At 37.0% G+C, this 20118-nt stretch overlaps 1 pseudogene; it reads right to left on the bottom strand.

The window, feature by feature from the left end:
• Positions 1-11776: 11776 nt before the first annotated feature.
• LOC143580177 (acetylglutamate kinase, chloroplastic pseudogene) lies at positions 11777-12848 on the bottom strand (annotated as a pseudogene).
• Positions 12849-20118: the final 7270 nt, after the last annotated feature.

Consider the following 20118-nt stretch of genomic DNA (forward strand, 5'->3'; position numbering starts at 1 on the left):
CAGATAAAATTTTGATTTTTATCTTTGATTTTTGGACCAAACTGAAGCTTAAAGCAAAAAACTTATAGACCATGTGTAGTCATAAAGCCTCACATCCAGGCATTATGCGCCACGTGGCGCCCGGTCAGAGTTATGATTTTTTACAAAAATAGGGTTTAGTCATAAGGCCTCACCCCCAGGCGTTATGCGCTCAGTCACTATTAATAAACACCCTCACAATAACTCCATAATTACATCCATACCCCTTCTTCCAATATTCCAATAGCCCCATAAATATTCCAATTCCACAAATAACCAAGTTTCAGAGTATTATTTCTCACCGGATAAATAAATCTCGCCGGAATCCTTCAATTCCATGAATACCCACAACTTTTCGGCGATCTAAAACACCAATTTCACATAATCAACTCATCAATTTCATCAATCATAACATCAAATCACTTAAATTAAACAACTGGGTCATCATCAATTCACCATGCCACCGTCAAACCATCTCCGGCCACCGTCAAGCCATCTCCGGCCACCTTCGATGGCTAAACCACCACACCTCATCTACCTCAACGGATATATTTTTTTGAAAATGATGCCATTTCTTGCGTTATATACAAAACGCCGTAAAAAAAAGAAACCCAAAACGCCGGCGCGGGCGATGTGCCCCCGGCGTTATAGGGCAAAACGCCGGATAAAAAGCCCAACTACGCATGGTCTTAAAAGAGCAAAACATCCAGCCAACCCACTCAACACAATTGTATCTTTTTTTTCTTTTCCATTTTCTTTTTTCTTTTTAGTTCTTTTTCTTTTTGGTGGATGGGATGAGGTAACCTAAAATCATAACCTTCCAATAAAGTACAAAATAAGGATAACAACCGAGCCCCAAGAGACAAGCTACCTAGATTGGTTAGGTAATAAAACATAGCCAAAGTCTGGCACCCCAACCCAAGTCACAAGAACCATACACATAATTAAACAAGAATGATATAAAGCGACAAACGACAAGAAAATTACAAATAAACTTATATACGAGACAAATGCCAACGTGGTGGGCCACGTGACTTTGAGATCATCCTCTATGGCGAGGGGCTTCGAAGCCCCAGTGCCACGTCAGCGCCACGTGGGCACTGGGGCTTCAAAGCCCCACCCAAAGATGCCCCTCTATGATGAGGGGGCTTCGAAGCCCTTTATTTTTTTTAAAATTTTTTACATAAAACTAAAAAACTAACAACTTTATTAAACTTAAAATATAATAAAAATCAAACTTAATTAAACTAAAAAAAATACAAATAGAAAAAAAAATAGAACTACTATTCGGCGTCCGAGTACTCGTTTGCGTATTTTGCCACTATCCTTGCTTTTATTTCTCAAAAAACGCCCGCGTGGCCGGATCTACATGCGAGAGATCCTTTGCGAGGAGCTTGAATGTGACATTCGTCAATTTAGGGTCACTTTTGTATTTGTTTTATTATGTAAACCGACCCGTTTTGTAAACCGAAACCTTAGATATAATAAGAATGATGGATTTTATGTTACATTATTGTTTTATACTTGTCGGGTCTCAAAAACACCCTTTTCGATCCCTAAAATGGCCTTAAAACGCTTAAAAACAACTCCAGGGGCCAAAACTACCAATTTTGAAAATTCAAAATTTCCACCAGGTGATCTTAGCGCCGCGCTAAGGTCAAGGGCAGAGACCTTAGCGCCGCGCTAAAGGGAGTCTGCACCAGAACTCGTTTTTTGTTGTTTTTATGCAAACATGTGACTTAAACCAACTCATTTTCATACAAGACTCTTTATGCTTGACCCTTTCAACTTACCCTATATATACATGACCATTTTCCCCTCATTTTCCTCTGCTACAACTCCAAAGTATCTCTCAAATACAAAGATCTTAAGGTTATTTTCTTAGTGTTCTTGAAGGTTTGACTTTTAAAAGTCAAATTGAGTTAAATATTTCATTATAATTAGCTTATGTAGTCTTATTAATACTTGAATATGGGTATACAACATATATATAATATACACCCCTTGTTACCTTTGGTAGTTACTTCTCCGGTCAGGATCGGTGAGGTTTCGGATCTCGTAAGGCAAGGCTTCATGGAGGACTTCGTGTCCTTGATATATATATATATATATATATATATATATATATATATATATATATATATACACACACACACATATACTTATATAACTTGTTTATACATACTAACCATGCTTAACTTCTGTTCATTTAAGTTTGTTTGTCATATTTACAAGTTCCATGGTTAAGGGTTCTAAGAGTCTAGCCTCGGTTTAACCGTAAATTGCTCTAGACCGTAAACCGAACTTTGTTTACTAGTTTTTGTTAAATACTTGTTTAAACATGTTTACTGTTAGATTTAAGTTTATAAAATCATTTTTATAAGTTCTATGGTTACGGGTTTGTAGAATCTTACCTCGGTCTTAACCCGAACCAAGATCTGAACCGAAAATCGAACTTTTGGTTTAAAGACTTTATTGTTAACTTTTTGGTTGTAAAACTTAAGTATTTTCATTTGTACATTATTATACAAGTTCTTTGATATTTGGGCATGTGGAAACCATCTATGAACTTATTGTGAGATGGAAATCGAACCAAACCGAACTAAACCGATTTTCACTCGCTTAAGACACACAAGTATGTTTTTAGCTATCAAGACTTGTATATTTCTTTAAAAATAGTTTACAAACTGATTTTAATTATTTTCTTAAGTACTTGGAAATGTTGGGTCCAACTTGATCTCATAACAAAGTTGGGACCGATAAAACCGAACACTCGCTTAACGTACGTTGTTAGTTCTAAAACAATAGAACTACATACTTGGTTAAGTATTATTGGATTTTTATAAGTTATCTCATAACATTTAATATTTCGGAAAGTTGACATTGGATTTGACCAATTATCAAGACCTGAACCAACAACCCGAACACTTGTTAAAACCCGTTTTAGTATCTTTATTTTAAAGGGGCTTGCATTCTTGCATTTTTACCCACCTTATTACTTAATATAGGTTGAGTAAATATTAAGGTTAGATACTTTAACCCGGTTTCGAGCAAACTTACATTTTTAAAGGACTAATGTTATAATTTCTTAAATAGTTACATTTTAAACCTTGAACTTTAATTGTTTACATTTTTCAACATTTATTTTATTTAAAGACCTTCAAGACAACCTTTTAATTCAAGACTCTCTTTTATCTAGGCTTTGCTCGTTAAACTCGTCGTTCCGGTTAACCTCCAATTAACGACCTTTCAAGTTTATTACTTGAACGTGAGTACTTTCATACCCCGTTTTCCATATTTCGTTTTGGGGTGACATTTCATACTTATTTAACTTAAATTCTTTATACTTGAGTCCTAAACCACAAATGCTATTTTACTTAAATAATTGCTCGATTTGGTGTTCTATGCTTACATGATTATATGCCTATGTGTTTACCGCTTTCGATTGGTTGATCTATAAATCCTAGACTATTTGGCATTCCCTTATAACAAGGTGTCGTTAATTTATTATTAATAACGATAACTATTAAATCTTAGTCTATTTGGAATCCTCTTATAGCAAGGTGTCACTAATGTATTCTTATTAGTGATCTCTTTTTATCCAAATTTATTGCTATTATTTATTGTTTCGTATACAAGATTGTGGCTTTTCGTATTATATACTTATATGCTCAAAACTATGAATTTCTCACAAATCTTTGTGTTGATAAACTTTATTTTATGAAATGTTACAGATTTGCATTTAGGTTGATTATGGAGTTTGGAGAAAACGTCATCAAGACCTTTAGGATATTAGCAAAACGAACAATATATGATTTGCTATATTTTGTTATATTTCTCTTATGAATATTGTTATGTGACATTTCGATGTTGTTAAATTAAATGATTTTGTTAAATATTGTCGTTTTAAAAAGTGTCAAGCGCTTATTGGCAATAGTTACATCCCGGCATGTTCCGCCTTTGATCGGGGTGTGACATTGAAGTCCTTCTCTCGTTCCCGCTCCGATTTAGCATTCTTTATTTCTTCATGTGTGGCTTTGTATTCCGCATGCATCGCTTTTCTTTCTTCGTGTATTATCTTGAGTTCCTCTTTCGAGTGTTTTTTGTCCTCGCGAAACTCTTTAAGTGCAAGCTCCAAGTTGTCAAACCGCGCGCTCACGTCGGAACTCATCGAGGATGTCGTTCTAAACGAAGATCCCCCACATCTAGCCGTCGCCTTGGCCTTTTCTCTTCCTACCGGACGTGACAACTCATCCGGTTCATCAAAAAGAAAATCGGGATCAATCTCGTTAAAGATAAATTGTTGAGTAAAAATTGATAAAATGGGTTAGTATTTATAAATAAAATAATTAGTTTTTTTAAGAGTTGTTAATATGAACGTTAGATGGGGGGTACCAAAATTCAAAACCGCGCCGGTCGTTGGAACGGACTCACCTTCGTCGCCCTTGGTTCGTTGGCGCCCCACGCCGGTGTTCGGCACCCATGTCGCCCAAAAAGCCCCCCCCCCCCCCCCCCCCCCCCGTAGGGCGCCCCATAGCGACCGGTCTGGGAAGGGAGTTGAGAGAACTTTATTAAAATTATCAATTTTGATCTAATAATTTATTTTAGACTTTTATGGTATAATAATTTTAATTAACTATCAGTTTTAGTCTAGCATTTTAACGTCATCCGTCAACTTTTAGTTACTACAACTTTGAGGGTTTTGTTTTTGTATTTTTCGTAAATTTTTAATTCATATGGAATTTTACTTTTTCTACTAAATATAAGTTTTATACTTTTTGTTATTTTTTAATTATTGTGGTTTATTCTATTTGTTTATATATAAATATATACCTTTTTTTTTTAAATATATTTTTTTTGAAACTGGAGCTTTTATGCGAATGTATATTTATTTATTTATTTATTTATATTTGAATACGTTTTTTTACCTTTTTATAGATGTAGTAGTGTCTATGCTTTAAAATAAAAAATATTTATTTTTTTAAGTTCCATTTTAATTCTATGCTTCTACTAACTATAAACGATGTAGAAAAAATAACTTTTCTGCTTTTATTTTCTTTGGTAAAAAGAGCATATATTTATTTTATATTGTTTTTTTTTATTAATTTTCACTTGGCGGAGGGTTTTTAAAAATCTGTTTATTAATTTTAACTATTGTTTTGTATTTTTGTACTCTACAGGGTATGAAACAATTATTTAACATCTTGATCACTTTACCAACTCATCAAAATGGGAATGAATTATTGATTTATATTTAATAATAATGGTACATAATTAACGTATTTAATTTAGTCTTTTTTTTTTCTGAAGATAGTTTATCTTTTCTTTCGAAACTGATGCGCTTTTATGCATGTGTATATTTATTTATTCCAAGGGTTTCACTAAATGCGTTCTACTCTATTTTCCAATTAAAGTTTACAAAAACTAAATTAAATTAAGTTAACTATGCACCATTACTAAATGCAAATCAAGAATAAAAAAAAATTGGGTTTCAAAAACCCTCCGTCAATTATAAAGTAAGCAGGAACAATGATTTTTTTAAGTCATTTGTAGTTACTAAAAGTCTATAATTATAATCATACTTCAAAATAAATCTAAATACATTGTTTTTAAAATCAACATACTATTACAGTTATAAAAAGTAAAAAAATAAATAAATATACACTTGCATAAAAGCATTAGTTTCGGAAAAAATATATTTTTAAAAAATAAAAAGTGTATAGATAAATAACAAATATAAGAAACCATAATACTAAAAAATAACAAAAACTTTAAAACTTATATTTAGTAGAGAACCCAAAATTTCTTATGATTAAAAGTTTGTGAAAGATACAAAAAAAGCCCCTCAAAGTTGTATTAACTAACGGTTGATGGATGCTGTTAATGTGTTGAACTAAAACGGGTAGTTAATTGAAATATTGTACCATAAAAGCCTAAAATAAATTATTTGACCAAAATTGATAATTTGAAAAAACCACAAGAACTAAAATCGAAGTTCTCTACCCCTAATTTAACCCCATAAATCCATAATGGCCTTCAAGCAAATAATAAAAAAGCGGCCCACGTCTCCAACTCTTACACCAAATTAGTGGGCTATAAATAACTCGCTCATTGGACCAATATCAAATACGCAAATGAAGCGTATAAAATGGGTGGAGCTAGCTTTTGAGTCGTCCAAAGCCGAAGGAAGCGTCTATGGCTTAAATCATAGACGCTTTAGGTGCATATTTAGGCGTTTCATAGAAAATATCTTAGTTTTAAGCATTCCCCTTTAGAAGACATAAGTATAGACACTTCCTCTTAAATATAACGTGTCATGAAATAAGTGGTCCGTTGGTGCGTCCTGCTATCAGATAAAACCTTAAAGTCTAAGCACTTCACCCATATGTCAAGTTCTTATGTCCTCAATTTTCATGAAGTGTCTAGACACTTCATATGTTTATTTTGGTAAATAGGTGTGAGGCCATAGCTATTTTGGTGATTTTCCCTTAGTAGAAAATGTCTCCCTCAATGTTTTCCAAAATGAACAAGTTGTATACTTGTAGTTGTATGTCCCAAACAAAAGCAAAACTGAATCCAGGTTTAAACCAACAAAAAAAGCTTGCCCATACACGCTATCGAACAAAATGAAGCTAACGTCCCAAAAATCAAAAGCCTAAAACGAACACACTAAAACCCACCACGAAAAGTAACTTAAAATTGATATTAACATTTTTGATAAGTGGGAGGTTTAGAATTAAAACCCACACGCTTCGAGTCAACTTGAAGAAAATGTCAATTTTCTTTTTGGGTTTGTTGTCGTGACAGTAACAAACCTAATCGATACCTACCGAATTCGTGTCACTGTGTTTTGTTACCTAGTTTATGTTTATAATCGTTAAAATGTGTTAATCTACCATTCTATTGGTTTTTCAATGAAAATCCAACATGTCTACAATAGCATGCCCTGTTCTATGAAAATGGTCCATTCAAGATTAGGGAGAACTCAACTGGGACAAATATGGGTAGAACAATATAACTCTTTATTAGTTAGATATTGGTTAGTATTGAATAGGTATGTATATGTTTCTATAGTTGTATGGCTTACAAGACCGCTAATTAGCTGTGCAAACTCAGGCATGAAATGAATAAGGAATAAAAGTTAAAACCATTTTCTGCCCATCTTAAATTTATAGTTTTGTACTCACTTTCACTCTGTGTATGTATAATGTTAAGGAATAAAAGTTATTATTACAAAATGTATATGCTTGCATCTTGGGGTGTAAACAACCCAAGCCGAGCACAACTTCAAACTCCCTTTCCAAAGCTCGGCTTGGGCTCGGCAATTATTTATTAATTATTTATTGATTTTGAACTTAAACGAGCCTAAGTTAAGCTTGAGCCCATGTAATACCTTAAAAGAGCCAAGTCTCTGCTCGAGCTCGGTTGTGCAGCGTCTAGTACATAGAAGTCCAAAATAGGTAAAACTAAAAAAATACACAGCCCGTTAAGGCTCGATGACCACCCTAAACAAGCTTTACATACAAGACTCGAGCTCAATCTCAATAGCTAAAGGAGCCTTATTTGACGCTTTGTCTCGGCTTAAGCTCAAAAAAAGTTAGATTGTTTCAAGCTTTTTATCGATTGGAGCTCGAGTAACTCATGAGAAGCTTGGCATGCTTCCCCCAATAATATTGCAGTTTAGCGTTTCACAAAATAATGAAACCAAAGTATGATTAAAATTGGCAGAAATGATATCCTTTTGTAGGATTCAACATTAAGTTACGCTCTAGCATTAACTCTACATGGACAATTAGGGGTGTCCAAAATACCCGAACCCGATTAACCCGACCCGACCCGAACCCGAATAAGCTAATTAGGGTCAGGTTAAATAGGGTCAAAAAGTATTAATCGGCTTATTCGGGTCGAATTGTTAATAGAGTCGGGTTTCGGGTTCATTTTTGAAAAAAATCGGGCTTCGGGTTATCCCGATTAGTGATTATACTTTTCTTCAAATATAATAATGAAAATGTGAAATTAGCACTAAAAAGTCAATACTAAAAGTTTTATAAAGGAGTTAATTATTTTGCTTGTTCATGAACCGTTAGACTGGAAATTTTTTTAAAATAAACGCACGAACATGAACAAATGTTTCACCCGTTCATCTATGTTCGTGAACACTCATTTATGATCGTTCATTTAAGTTTGTATACGATTTTTCATGTTCGTTTACATATTAATAAAAAATATTAAATATTATTTGCATTTAAAAATTATATCACCATAATATGTTTATATTTGTTTATTTGTGTTCATTTAAATGCATTCATTTGTGTTCATTTATGTATGTTTGTTTTGTTAACGTATGTACATGTTCAGTCATGTTCGTTTGTCTTTGTTTAATTGTGTTCATTTATGTTCGTGAACTGTTCGACTAGATTTTAAATGAAAGATCATAAAAAAACATGAACATGTTAATTTTTAACTAACGAACATGAACACAAATATTTGTTCGATTAAGTGTTCGTGATCGTATTATTTAAAGTTCAACGAACGAACACAGGCATGCCTTTGTGCATATAAGTCTGGTTCGTTTACAAGCCTATATGAAATTATTAGATAATTACTTGTTAAGGAAATTAAAAGTTGGGAGGAATGAAATATTATGCAACCCACGAGTTACAGGCATAAAAAACAACTTAAAATTATAAAGTAACATGGTCAACCCGATTAACCCGACTAACCCGAAACCTGAATAACCCGAACCTTAATAGGGTCGGGTTTCGGGTTAGATATTTTTTAAGAAAAACCCGATTAACCCGACCCGAAACCCGATCGGGTTGACCCGATTAACACCCCTAGTGAAGACGTTCTCTTTGTTAGAAATTTTGTTGTTTAAAGTTTAGTTGAAGACCTTTTCTTCCAAGCATCGAGTGAAGGTAAGTGTTTCTGGCTAATTAAATTGTACGTATATGTTTATTTGACCCAATGGATAGATTAGGGATTCAAAATATGAAGGGTAGTTGCAACGCTCAGTGCACAAAAAGTCTAGAATTGCATTTGTGGCAAATTAGTTTTTAATAATGTTAGTAAAAGTGTTGTGTGTTTGATAAGTAATATGAACAGATTACAATATTTGGAAACATGTATCAGGCGAACTTATAGTGAACAGATTACAATATTTGGTGATAAGCAGGAAGATGGAATTTTGTAAATCAGCTCAACAAAGGAAAATTCAATGTCGAGAAGCTGAACTTATAGTACAAGTTGATTCCACCTTTTTACTAAAAAAAACTTATGTATTAATGTTTTGTGAGTGCTATTATTTGCTTGTAGGAATGCATTTGTTGATTATTGGATTAATGGTGGTGTGTCTCTTTTGTTTATGGTACGATGCATTTTACTTATAACAAAGATTTATTTATAAATTCTAACATTTATTTATAAGTTAAAATATTGTGGGATTTTAAGCAGCGTGACCAAAAAGCATATGCAGGTGAGATTATTTTTTGCATTGAGCTAATTCTAAAAGTAAAATTGCAATTCCCATATCATTAAAGTTTATGCTGCGTACTTCAAGCTGTATGCAAAGTAGTTTCAAATTCCGTTAAAGATGTCAAACAAAGAATTAGAGGAGCCTGAGAAAAGGATTAGTTATTAAACTTTGTTTTCCCTCAAAGACATTGTTGTTAAATTTCAAATTTTCAACCATATGATGAATGATACGATATGCGCTAGGACTATGAAGGATGCTTGGAGGGTTTAGTTGACCGATTAATCACCTTTCATGTGCAGGATTTGGAAGCTAAAGATTTAAGGTCTGCCAAAAAATATCAGAAGTGAAGGATAAAGAGAAGAAGAAAGCTAAAGCAGTTTCAAAATTTTCAAGCGGGCTGCATATCAGAAGATATTGTTGAGTACAAGACATTATGAAACTTGGGTTTTAGGCGTTTTTGTCATAAAAGAATGCAAGGCTGCGGAACTAAATATCAATCAGCTGACAAACGTTCTAGCACATGGCAATGTAGGAATTTTCAACTTTTTGTTGCAGTAGCTACGTCAATGTACTTAACACTACACTATGTCTAAATGGCCATAGCTTATAGGCTTAAGACCCTAACTGAAACCTTTACAAATGTTAATCAACGACCGATATTGCGGCCACGTTTTGATGCCGTTAGAGTTTTCGGTTACGGTTTGACCCGTTGCAGAGGTCAAAATACTAGTTTATTTATAAAACTTAAAATAAAATGTTTGTGTGTTGGCATCAACCTATTTTAACATGCAACTCGATATTACCTTTTCTTAGACGAACATGTTTCGACTATGGGTGTAAACAAAACGAGCGGAGCCCAGGCTCGACTAGGCTCGTGCTCCGCTCATTCAATTTATAAGAACGAGAGCGAGAGCACGGCGAGTAGTTTTTCAAGCTCGAGCTCAGCTCGTTTATTATTTATTAATAAATTTACACACAATTATAATTATTATATATATTAATTATATCTTTTATAAATAACATAATATATTATTTAGTTACTTTTTATCGTATTTGTTATATAAATAAATATATTAAGTAAAAGTTATTCAAACAATAGGCTTGTTTTGAAGTTTTAGCCACTCGTTTAAACTCCGCTCGATTCGAGCTTTTAGCGAGCCGATCTCAAGTAGCTCACGAGCGTTCATAAAGGGAAAAGAACGTAACATAGCACTGGGAAAATCTAAAATACTCAATAGTATATATAACGCAATACAATAAATACATATTTTTGTGTGGATTGAAGTTCATAAAGTCAAGGTTAACATCAGAAACAGAATTTTTGTTTATTGATATTTGACTTCAGATCTGCAGACACAGCGACGCCTGCAACTTTACAGCTCGCTGAATTAGGTTGACATATTGCAGGTTGCATTTTGTGAATTGCGGGTGGTTTAACTTTTCGTTCTATTTTGCCTTAATTGCTTTAATGTGATTGAGTAGATGGTTAGTTTGGTGCGCATGATTTTGTGTTTGCTGCAGATTTATTTAAACGTGTATAGGTAATTTAGGTTGATTATGGTGTTTAGAAACTTTGGTAATTCTGACTTCTGAGCCTCTGACTTGCTTGCCTTGGTGCTAGTTTTTGTAAAGGCGGCTTTAATGTTTATTCATAGTTCCTGGTCTGTTTTAAAGCGTCTCAGCAGAGGTTAATTTGGAATGTGATTTTGTATAACGGTCAGATAGAAAAAGGGTCACCTTTACATTAGTACAGTTAAGAAAATGTTTACAGCTACATATATTATATATCAGTAAGCTAATATATAATACATCACAATACAAGTCTAGTTAAAATAAATGCATCAGCACAATGACACCTAATCCACAGGTAGCCAAACCTATATAGATAAACAAATACCTCGGATTCATCTACTTAATGGAACAACATCTACAAAGTGTTGTTTCAGGTTAGTAGTTTTATTGCTTGGTTCTAAATGTTGTTAAATTTCATCTAATCCGTTTATTACATTCAGGAAAACTGTTTATGACCCGTTTATAACCTACCAACCTGTTTACAACCCGTCAAATGTTAAGTTTACACGATCTTTGAGTGTTTATGGGTTAATGTTGACGTTTTTAACACGAATTCATCTCCTTGACCCGTCTAACACCTAGCAATGCAAAGAGTCAATCTAGCAACAAATGAGCATATGTAGCCATGATAACACTAACCAAAAATGTAACTTTATTAATTTACCAAACCATTCGTCAACTGATTTCATACCCGCATCAACACAGGTTTCGGACACGTCTCTAACTTCATTGAACAAACAACAATATCAAACATAAACAAAACCTAATAACCTTACCGAGTAATCATCGTCCCCGCCCCTTCATCGGTCAGAACCTCCAACAACAACGAATGATCCAACCTTCCGTCAATTATACTCGCGGTCTTAACCCCTTGAGCCAACGATTTCACACAACAATTCACCTTCGGAATCATCCCGCCCGCAATCTTCCCATCGTCCATCATCTTCTGCACCCCATTCACATCAATCTCCTTCACCAAACTCCCAGGATCATCCTTATCCTCCAAAATCCCCGCCACATCTGTCAACAAAAGCAGCTTCTCCGCCCCCAACGCCGCCGCCAGCTCCCCCGCAGCCGTATCCGCATTAATATTATACGACTGGCCCGTCCCATCCGCCGCCACCGACGCAATCACCGGTATCAGATTATCATTAATCAACGGCTGCAACACCGACGTATCCACATGCGCGATTTCACCGACAAATCCTAACTGATCCGAATTCGGGGAGGGGACCGCGGTGAAAATACGGCCGTCGGTCCCGCATAATCCGACGGCAGTGGCGCCGGCCTTATTAATCAACCCAACCAAATGCTTATTGACCTTACCCACCAAGACCATAGACACAATCTCCATCGTGGAAGCATCAGTCACTCGTAACCCGTTTAAGAAACTGGACTCAATCCCTAACCGCTTAAGCCACTGATTGATTTCGGGTCCACCACCATGAACAAACACAATGCGAAGACCGATGCAGGACAAAAGAACAAGGTCCGTGATGACGGAGGCCTGGAGGGCTTCGGACTTCATGGCGGCGCCGCCGTATTTGACGACGACGGTCTTGCCTCGGAATCTTTGGATGAAGGGTAAGGCTTCGGAGAGGATCTTGACGCGGGTTTTGGCGGGAGTGGTGGAAGTTTGAAGGGTTTCGGTGAGGATGGATTGGGATGATGATTGGATTCGTACGGATGAGAATCGTGAGGGTTTTTGTGAGCTGGGATTTGAGAATGGGATGGTTTGGTGAACGCGGAGGCCTGCAATAAGAGCTTTAGCAGCTGCTGCCATATTTGTGTGTTTGTTTTGAAATCTGCTGTAAAATGAACAAGTATACGCCGTTCAAACAAAAAAAAAATGAACAAGTATAGTTTTTTTAATCGCTACAGATATTTGTTGGAAGCGCTTATAATAAATAATAACTAGCATCATAACTGAATCAACTAACTAACATGATGATTGATTATTGAAAATGAGTTAATTACTGAATGAAAACATAAAAACGAATTGAATCGAACGACTTACTGAAGATGATGAGTGGCTTACTACTGAGTTGAGCGGAATCAATTTATCAAGTATCCAAGAGAATCGCAGGCTTCGGTGAAGTGATTGAGTAGGGTTTAGGGTTTCGGTGTAGTGGATGTGTAACAGCAGAAATATATAAACTTGTAATGGGTTTCGGCTAAATTGTGGTACATGTTTTAATGGGCTAAATGGTAGGAATATACTATTCTAAAGGTGTTAAAGAAAACCGATTAACCGGAAACAGAACCGAATCTGTTTGTTTCTCAAACCTAACCAAACTACCGGTTTGTATAGCAGTTTAGGTATTTTTTAATCAAACCGGTTTAAAACCAACTCGAACCGGTCTGGATCGGTTTGTAAAGAGCAAATGGGCCAGACCCGCGAGAGCCGACCCGGACAAGATTAATGGTATTATTAGCACCCGAGAACCAACCATGTTGTAAATAATCGGGTCTAATCCAATTCAGGTATCGCGGGTCTTACCCGGTTTATTGTCACCTCTTACAGTTATAACTAATATCGTATCTTTAATAGTTTTATATTTGTTAGTTAGAACAGACATATAAAATATTTTTAAATTAAATTTATATTTTGTCGGTGTCAAAACTTTGTGGGATTGGTTTCGAAATTTCAGGGCTCGCTCAGGAAAATTACAATAAATAGAGGGGCGCGAACGCATTTAAAAACAAACTCGTACGGCTTCTTTGGATACCAATTGAGATATGGGTGAACCATGGGAGGAGGATCAAGGGGTCTACTTACCCCTGGTCATATAAAGTCGTTCGAATTATTATTTTAAATGTTAGTTTAAATTCAATTTTAGTTGACTGAGAAAATAGTATTATTTAAAATAATATTTATTTGTCTGATTGAAAAGTGTCCCATGAAGAGTATGAAAAGCCACATTTTGTTGTGGTGGTAGTGGAAGTGGAAGTGGAAGTGGAAGTGGAAGTGGAAGTGTTAGATCAATGGTAGTGACGTAAGAGTTTATATGTTTATGTTGTGTTAACATATCTCAAAGTTTTGAAGTTACCATTAAACTATTAATTTGTCTTCTACCGTGAGATAAGTAGTTAAAACACATAATATTTGAATAATTAATAATTAGATATGAATAATAAATCAAAAATCTAAGAATACAATAAAAATAATTCACTAGTTTAATAAAATATGATATGTAACATCTCGTTTTCTTGTTTCGGTTAATAAAATAAAAATATGAGTTATTACGAGTCGGGCTAGTGTTGGGTTAAATAGATATGGGTTATAAACTTTGATTAAAAAGTAAGGAAGAAAAGACCATGGGCTTGAGCCCATGACCCATAGTATATAAACCATACTTATGCATTAATCCATTCATTTTCACTAATTCCATACACCATCAAAAACACACACTTAAGCTCTCTCTCTCATATTTCTTTCTTTCTCTAACCGAAACCAAGAAGAAGAACCTATCCCGACTCGATGTAATGATAGTATGATATTGTACGGATTCAAACCTGCTAGATATAGTCGCGAAACGACAAGCCGACACCCTCAACCGTTAAAGTCACGAGATCCGGATGGAATCGAATATAAACCGGTCAAAATATGAGCTTAGGGGTCACCCAAGCTCAGATCTGGATCGAACGGGACGAAAAACGGTGAAACGGTGCAAAAATACGTTTTTCAGGCCACCGTCCATTTTTTCGGCGATGACGGCGCCAGAAAAGGTGTACGAGGTAAGGGAATGTCAGAGAATGTTTATGACATTCTCTGACCTAACCCTAATTCACTAACGGAGAAACAACGAATTGACAACAATTCGTTATGTCAATTCGTCAACGAAGAATAACGAACTAGCCTCATTCGTTAAGCAATTCGTTAAGGAAAGAATGACGAACTAACCCCAATTCGTTAAGGCCATTCGTTAAGTAAGGGACGAAAGAACCTAATTCGTTATAGAGTCCATTCGTTAGCCAGACCAAACGAATGAGTCTATTCGTTATGAAGATCGGTTCGTTATAAGGGCCAATTCGTTATAAGGGTCCATTCGTTAAGAAATAACGAAGGAGCCTCCTTCGTTAACAAACTGGATGACGAAGTAAAGTTTGAAAGAATGACAGAAAGGTCCCTGGACATAAGATAAAATGGATTAATTACAAAGAAGTCCTCGAACATTATGAGTTAGCAATTAAAATAATAATTTAGAATTCTAACGAAAAATGTGTTAAGACAGTTAATGGAAATAAAATGTTTCCAAGCTGACATGGCAGCTCGACCCCAGCTAGGGGCTCTGCCTCTTGGACCCTGCTAGGGGCTGCCGCCCCTAGACCCCGCTGCTAGGGGGTTGCCCCCGGACCTGTAACAACGTTAAAATTTCGAGTTCAAAGTATCAATTTTCCAAAGTATAGGGACTAAAATTGCCAAATTCCAAAGTTGAGAGTTTAATTTGAAAATTCTGTTTTCCTGACCCATCACGCTACGCGATGAGTCAGAGGAGACACCCATCGCGTATCGCGATGTGGAGTCTGACACACTGTGACACGTGTGCCACGTGGCACACGGTGGCACTATGTGCTGCCGCCACGTGGAGCGGTGATTGCCACGTGTCGACACGTGGCAGACCTACCCTCTGCATCATCAAACCTATATCATGATACGCGATAGGCCTGCTCAAGGACCTATCGCGTAGCGCGATGGGAGCCAATATTTTGCCTATAAATAGCGGCCAAGGGCGGCTCATTTTCATCATCCCAAACTCAATTTTCACTTCTCTCTAGTCTCTCTCTAAAAACCCGAAAATCATATAAACGATTTTCCTCGATAAGCGTGCCCGATCCTTTGTTTGTGTATACTGTTTCCTCGAAGTTTATTCCACCCTCCACCCTCAATCATCAAGAAGGCGTTGGAATGGCAATGAGTCCCGAAAGACGTTCCGACGTGTGTTGAAGTTGGCATATCAAAGTTGATCGAGAATAGTAAAGCGGTGTCGGAGTGCTGCTCAATTCTCTAGGGTTTCTATACGCCACTTAAGGTTAGGAGTAATATCGAACTCAATATAATTTAATATTATATTCAAGGCTTAAGCCTTAAGTCGAGGATATACTCGATACCTCGATAAAAGAAAAGAAAAGAAAACATAACAAAGACATGAATAAAAGATTATTGAATGTTGAGATAACATATATATGTGTGTAAGTATATATGTATATATTCTTTGTTATGAAATTATTATTTAATGAATAAGAGTATTCTTAAATAATAAAAGAAAATGATTACGTTTCTTGGAGAAGAAGAAACGTCGGGTTTTGAATCTAAACTAAAGGTTTATAATTTACTTTTAAACTAAAGGTTTTTAAGTAAACAAAGAATTGAACTAAAGGTTCAATCGAGGATTGAGATATAAAACTAAAGGTCTTAGGCCGGATCGTGTATCCGACTAACAAATATTTATACTCGTACTATAGGTGCGAGATAAAGAAAGGGAAACACCCTTGGACGGTGAGTGAAGCCGATCCTAAAGCGAGAAGGTGAATACGCCCCAAAACTTTTACTTATTTAAAACAAGTCAAACTTGTTATTTGAAATTGTTTACAAGGAACTATGTGTTCCTAAAACCGTAATGAATAAGGGTATAAACCTAGCCCTCAGGCTGTGGTATACGTATGTCTGGATCCTTACATAGGTGGTACTATGCGATGTATGGGCATGATGGCACCACCCTTGGTCGTAGGATGCTCTCGTGCAGGGAGTACGACCTTATGTGTATATTTACGGGTACTTAACTAAGTCGAACGCTGCGGTGTTTGCTGAGGTGACCTAGTGTAGAGGCTCATATTTATAATGTGTTATTTGACTTTGTTATTCCTAATCCACGTTGGGCCGAGGCAGGCGTAGTCTCGAGGGGTAATAAAGTAAAAGAAATATTTTTGCGTCAGCGTGTTCACCAGCATTCGTTGCTGACGTATTTTATTACATTTTGCAGGTGAACAAAGTTAGAGCTTGGAAATGATGAAGTACTAATATCCGATGGCTCGGATTCTTTTTGGTATAAGTTTAACATGGTGGTTTGTAATTATAAAACAAGTAATATTTTGTTAATAACTCTAAACGGGTATTTTATAATTCCCTCCTTTTGAATGTATATATAAATGTTACATTTTCGATCCTTAAAGTTGTATGAGACTTCCGCAAACTAACGCAACTCTGATTTATTTACAAACACGATACCAACGTGTGGGTCGCACTCCTGGGCTTTGGAAGGGGGTGTGACAGGCTTGATATCAGAGCCATCGATCTTAGCGAATTGGGTATCATAAAACAATACCCAAGCTTCGATCCAAGTATAGGAAATTATTTGATTATTTGTTTTAAGGATAAGATAGGCTGGTAACCTTTCTATCCCTCTCTACATTATAAACCACCCGAATTTATAGATGTCATTCAAAGCTATGATGGAAAATTTTGTTCGCAAGGCCAAGGAAGCCGGTATAGCCGAACCCTACCCTGAAGATAACATGAGCGATGGATATTACGAAGCGTTCTTTGATCAAGACGTGGAACGAGACTTGTCCAAACCCCTATACTATCCCGGAAGTAGGCACTACCCGATCAACATTCCCGATAGTCCACCGAAGCCAAGTGTTGAGGCACCGAGGCATTCAAGCTATCATCCACCGACTCTACCAATGTATCAACCGTCAGAAATACCAACATACCACCCAACGGAGATCCCAACTTATCAACCCACGGAGGTACCACAATATTTCCCAACTGGTTATGTACCGCCAAATCCACATCCATCATACGCCTTCCTTTCGAACCGACCCATAAAGGAAGAACCACGAAGCCCGTCCTCCGACTGGATGCAGTGTCATTCCGGCCTATGCCGATGGTTTACCGGAAGTTTTACCTTCAATGAAGTTAGTTCAAAACCCAACAATGGAGAAGGGCCATCCCGAAAGCCCAAGATGAGGATCATGATGCCTTTCGAAAGTTTCAAGATGCCCTCCATGAACATTGAAACTCCACAACCTATGGAGGAAGACAAACCAGAAGAAGAGGAGGGACCCATGGAGGAGGAAGAACCAATAGAAGAGGAGAATTCCGATCCCGAGGAAGAGGAAGATGATGAGGACCCGGTGGAAGAGTCCGAGGAAGTGATGGAAGAAGAGCATCCAGAGAACTCGAAAGAAATATTGTAGGCTCCTGGACGGATCGTACACGGGATGTCGCTATCTGCGCAGGTGTGGAATCCCTGCGTAGGTAGATACGAGTGCAGAATATGTATAAATCAAACACACGAGCAATAACCGAAACACGTTATATTGATAACCGAACACGTGACTCGAGGTCACTATTACAGACTCTGACTTGTAAACACGTAACTCACTGATACACGAAATGAACTAGCTCTCAAAACGCTCAACTGATTCACCCTAAACTGTTACGGCTGAACAGTTTAAATAAGCACGACAACTTCGCCTCAGGCGAAGTTGTCCATAACTTCGCTTGTTCAACAAGTTCACCTGAGCGAACTTGTTGACAACTTCGCACATACAAAAACATAAACATAACATAAACATAATTACATTACAGACTCGATTACAAATGGTAGACTATGAACTACTGACACACATGTACCAACAGACACCCCCTTGGCAGTAGCTTCATATCTTGATCTTTAAATCTTGAGTCTCGTAATCTTGCATCTCTACGCGTGCGCTCCCTCTCTAACACACACCGACACCACCGTTGATATTTCCTAGCTTGATCCTTCCAAGCAGGAATGTAGAAGATCTTCTTTTCGTTGAGCATCTTCAGATCAGCTTGCGATAGATTAACAAGATGCATCGGGTCGTAAACCCTAAGCACTTCTTGTTCATCCTCATCTTCCATTACCGCCTCCGCTGTTTCACAATCCACGAACCACCATTTTAGATCTTTGAGCACGTCCTTGGGCATGAGCTTCATCGGTACTTCTTTAAGGCACCGGATCGATTTATACTTCATTATCATCCAAGGCTTTCCATCAGCTCTCAGACCTCTATCCTTGTCTTCGACAAGTTTCCCCTTTTGTGGTCTCATCAGCTCAAACTTCTTCTCCTTAATACACTCCTTCCACACGATCTTCCCGATGATTCTAGCCATGTTGTCTTCACTTCGGTTTATCAATCCCAATCTGGCTAAATCTTTTACCTCACATTCAGGCAGTGTGTTTAAAGATCTCAACGTTCTCCTGAAGTACTGAATTCCATCGTATCTTTTGATCACGAATAGCCGCAGCTGCTCATCATATATCCAGCAGATAATACCTTTCTTTGCTTCTGCGTATCCCTTAATATTGTAACTCTTTTTGAACATTTTAGGGATCGCCGGCTTCTTCGTCTTTATGAACCAGTGAGCACAACCATCCTTCCAATTCGGTTGTTCCTCCCATTCAGTATCTTCCTCAACAGTCTTATCACCCATCTCTGGCATCTCAACCTCCGGAATCTCGTGTTCCACGGAGTCATCTACAATCTCCCCTTCCTCTATCACATTCTCAACAGTAATTTGCTCACCGATCTTCTCAATCTCATCAACCGGGAGCACATCTTCTTCCAGCATAAAATCATCATCATCCTCATCCAGCTCTTTTAATGCGTCGATTACGTCTTCGACATCATCATCATCATCATCAACCGCTACCACCTCGTCACCAGCTGCACTTGTAGACTCCCCCTCAGCTGTGGAAGCCCCAAGAGCCTGAGAGGTTCTTGGCAGCTCACCACCTGCACCTTCCGGTGCATTGGGATCATCGTCTTGATCTTCTCTCCGTTTTGTCCTCAACTCATCTCCCCTACAAGTCTTCTCCCCCTGAGATGCCAAGAATGCCTTGAAGGCATCTATTACTTTCCCGTGTTCAACCAGGAGGGAGGCTTGCAGTTGATTGGATTCCACTAGGCTTTGAATGGTCTTTGACTGTTCAGCAACGATCCGCTCTAGCGATGCAATCCTTTCGGAGTCAAAAGTAGGCGTTGGAGTTGGCGGGACATCAGCAGCAGAAGTGACC

Source organism: Bidens hawaiensis, unplaced genomic scaffold, assembly GCF_021521415.1.
Source record: "Bidens hawaiensis isolate Kalapana, Puna unplaced genomic scaffold, B.hawaiensis_p1.1 tig00030266_1, whole genome shotgun sequence".
NCBI lineage: Eukaryota > Viridiplantae > Streptophyta > Magnoliopsida > Asterales > Asteraceae > Bidens > Bidens hawaiensis.